Source organism: Orycteropus afer, unplaced genomic scaffold (assembly GCF_000298275.1).
Source record: "Orycteropus afer afer isolate SDZICR_OR568_19922 unplaced genomic scaffold, OryAfe1.0 scaffold00336, whole genome shotgun sequence".
NCBI lineage: Eukaryota > Metazoa > Chordata > Mammalia > Tubulidentata > Orycteropodidae > Orycteropus > Orycteropus afer.
In genome coordinates, this window is record NW_006921923.1 from 351,906 (window position 1) to 356,000 (window position 4,095).

Consider the following 4,095-nt stretch of genomic DNA (forward strand, 5'->3'; position numbering starts at 1 on the left):
CCTCCTTGGGTTTCCGAGGCAGTATCACTACGGAAGTAGGATTGCCCAACCTTCCTTCCGAGGAGTGGCTGGTGGGTTTGAACCGCCAGCCCTCTGGTTAGCAGGCAAGTGTCTTAGCCACTATGCTACCAGAGCTCCCTCGTATAACTAGTAGGAGGCAGAATATGGCAGAACTGGTAGAAGGCAAAAGGAGCCCTGTTGGTGCAAGTGGTTAAACGCTCAACTGCTAACTGAAGGGTCTGTGGTTGCAACTCATCAGCCGCTCCATGGGAGAAAGATGTGGCAGTGTGCTTCTGTAAGGATTCACAGCTTTGGAAATGAGATAGGCAGGGAATTGGACTAGCCAGGTCAAACAGGCCCCTTCCTGACTCAACACCCTTGAAATTTACGCCTACTTGCAGACCATCAACCACATAATTCTGGCTGCTGGCGTCAGAAAACTGATTAGTTGGCAAGCCAGGGGCTTGAGTGAGATTGAGGCTACAAATTAAAGCACCCTAAGCTTGATCAGTTATAAAATGCCGACAAACCTCTGGATTGTTTTTTAAAGTCTCTCCTTAGGCGCCCACCAGGTGTGGAGCATGCACAGTAAAGGTCAGCATGACCAACAAAGTGATCTTCCACCAGAGGCAGGCGAGAACAAGGACCTCTCACTGGGGCTTGAACTGGGGTCCAGAGACATCTTGCATGTGTAACTTGAACCTCAGAACCTCACCCATTTCAAGAATAAAGATGATGCCTCTCTCCCCCTAAACCAAACCAAAACCAAACTCACTGCCATCGAGTGGGATCTGACTCATAGCGACCCCTCCTTGGGTTTCCAAGGCAGTATCACTATGGAAGTAGATCTCCCAACATTCCTTCTGAGGAGTAGCTGTGGGTTTGAACTGCCAGCCTTCTGGTTAGCAGTCAAATGCCTTCTTATAAACCTTAAGAATCCATTTGTTCAGGGAGAGACTGTTCTCTGTCTCTCCCTTGAGAGCCCCTTCCCTGTCCTCTGTCTTTTTAATAAACTTTGGTTTCTGTGAACATTTCGCCTCTCCTGTTCAATTCTTTATCAGTGGAAGGAAGGACCCCTGCTCAGGGTCTCAGGCACCCCGATAACAGAAACACTATGGAGCTGAAAGGATTAAGAGATTATGATGTTAGGATGTTGGAAGGGTCATCAACATGAATGTTAACGTTATAGAAGATGACAGCAGAGAAATCAGAGATCAATCATGGAAATATGAAAGTGAGGGGAGTTATTAGGAAAGCAGTCACAATGTGGAGGCTTCCTGTTAAATATTAGGGGTAGAGCAGATCAGAATGATAATGTCCAGAACATGGCCATGTTAGTGGGATGTCTAAAGTAGAATGGAAACAAAAGTCCCTGAACTTGAATCATAATGAGTCCAGAGTTTTGGGTGTGACCTCTGGAAAGACTTGGAGTAGAGATGACTGGGATCCAAATAGCAAAGCCTTCAATAAATGTTAGGGAATGACAAGGAGGTTGGCCCAGGACCAAACAAGGAGGAAAGGAATAGAGGTTAGTAAAACCAAATGTTATGAGTCCCCAGGAAGAAAGGGTTTTATTCAAGAAGGTGGAGGAGATGTAACCTAGAAATAACAATTGGGGCTAAGAGACTGTATAACCATTGCTGACAAGTCAATTCTGACTCATAGCAACCCTATAGGTCAGAGTAGAACTTCCTCCATAGGGTTTCCAAGGCTGTAATCTTTACCGAAACAGACTGCTACATCTCTCTCCTGTGGCTGGTGGGTTCGAACTGCCAGCCTCCTGGTTAGCAGCCTAGTGCTTAACCACTGCTCCAGCAGGACTCCTGGACTCTGTACAGCCCTGACATATACAGGGTGCAGAAAGATGAGCAGTCTCTGCTGACAGTAACTGAAGGAGAAAGTGGTGTTCTCAGGGGGAAATGAGTTTTGGTTGTCAGGAGACAGAGGGAACCCACAGTGAAGGGGAGATGAGGGAATTTAACGAGTTAAGCATGTGGCATATAACCAGAGATGTAGAGGACACAGTGGAAATTTTGGGGAGGGTAGCAGTGGAAGAATAAGAATGTAATAAGCAATATGGAGAGGGAAGCACAGAAGTGAAGGTTAACCAAATGAACTTCCTTTTGGGTCAGTAATTAAGGATGGGAGCTCTGGTAGCATAGTGCCTAAGGCACTTGACTGCTAACCAGAAGGCTGGCGGTTCAAACCCACCAGCCACTCCTCGGAAGGAAGATGTTGCAATCTACTTCCATAGTGATACTGCCTCGGAAACCCAAGGAGGGGTTGTTATGAGTCGGGTCCAACTCGATGGCAAGTAACAACAACAACAATTAAGGATGACATGAATGTGAGGCCAGGTGGCATTAGGGTAAAGATTTCAACCTAAACTCTGGAAAAAAGCTGTTTCACACAAGCACAGGATGGTTTGTCAGTGTAGAAGGTTGGCATATAACCACAAGAGAGTTTATTCATAAGAGAGCAGAAGGCTTGAAGGCTCTAGGATGGGCAGAGCTGAACAGGGTAGAGATGAAAATATGAAGAATGAAAGAATTCTGATCAGAGATTCCTAAATCACAGTTCCCAGGACTGTGATTATAGACCACAAGAATGAAGGAGAGGAAAGTTAATGTTTGGGGAGGGGGAACAATAGAGGGTATCAGGTACTGGATGCCTTGAATATAAAACTAACCTGCTCTAGGGTTCCAAATGCAACTGCTTTAAAGTATTAATCCAGATCTAAATTGGTGCTTACATTTAGTGTTACTTGGGCATCTGGAGGAAGTTGCATAAAAATAGGAAATCAGTATAAGGAATGAGCACATGACAAAATTCTTTGGGGCCATTTTAATAAGTCAAATATTCTGGCAAATGGTCTGTTTGTTATGATTAATGTTAAGTACTCATCTCTGCATTAAGGAGATGAAGATTTTAGAAAAAACTGATAGAGACATAGTCAAGGCCATAAGATATCAAAATTGTAATTATTAAATATCTGGCTATTCTGCTTTCTTGAATTCTTGAATTAAATATAAGCTGCATTTACTTGTGTATATTTTTAGCTTTAAACAGAAATGTAAATTGGATTTTTCCCCCCTCACGGCAGTCAACTGAGTAGAGGAGGCACGCAGAATCAGTCAAATAGGATGTTTGACAGTATTTTAGCTCTGAAATTTCAGCATGAACCAAATAACCATTTGTCAGAAATAAATTTTCAACAGATTGTTTGCATTACCCTCTTATAAGATGTAGCCAGTGTCCAAATGCACAGTAAGGTTAGCTGCAGTTGGAGGCCATGGCGGTTAATTCTGAGAAATTTAGTACCATTCCAATTGCACAGCCAAATCCTCTAAGAAAATTAGTCCTGTCAAAACGCCAAGATATGCAAAAAAGGCCATATTTACCAAAGGATTTTGTGAAGAATTTTTGGAATAGCTCTCAGAGAGAGGGGCAAATCACATTTTGTTTAAAGGGAGAGTATAGTTTTCTCTGACCATTTCACCAAGGATACATCCTTTCTCACCTGAAAGCTGCAGCCCATTGGTTTAAGGAGGGAAAATTAAAGGCCTGAAGAGAAACCTGGTGCACTTTACAAGCAACCTCACCCACCCTGGAGACCTAGGGGGAAGTTAAACCCTGGGGTGTAAAGCCCTGGAGTGCTATTCGTCCTTGTTTACATATCCATGGCCTGGGCCTAGGGTAGCTCAGCAGTGGCTAATAGGAAAGCTCTTAGGAAGAGAAGTCTTTACCTGACAATTGGGTTTTGTAACAAGGGGATAAACAAAGACCAAAATAATAATAATAATTTTTTTTTTACAATTGGAGAAGCAAGAATTTACTGATTCAAGCAACAAACCTTTTCTGGGAGCCAACTCTGTATCAAGGAGCCCTGGTGTTGCAACAAGTGCTTAGCTGCTAACAGAAAGGTTTGAGCACACCCAAAGGTTCCATGGGACAAAGGGCTGGCCATCTGCTTCCATAAAGTTTACAGCCTAGAAAACCCTTGTTGTTGTTGTTGTTATGTGCCATCGAGTCAGCCCTGACTCATAGCGACCCCTCCTTGGGTTTCCGAGGCAGTATCACTACGGAAGTAGGATT

The 4,095-nt window shown here is 43.7% G+C and overlaps 1 protein-coding gene across 1 annotated transcript in view; it reads left to right on the top strand.

The window, feature by feature from the left end:
• The window catches only part of RNF128 (ring finger protein 128), a 188,247-nt gene that overhangs the window by 17,949 nt on the left and 166,203 nt on the right, over positions 1-4,095 (top strand). The gene's annotated exons all lie outside the window — the stretch shown is intronic.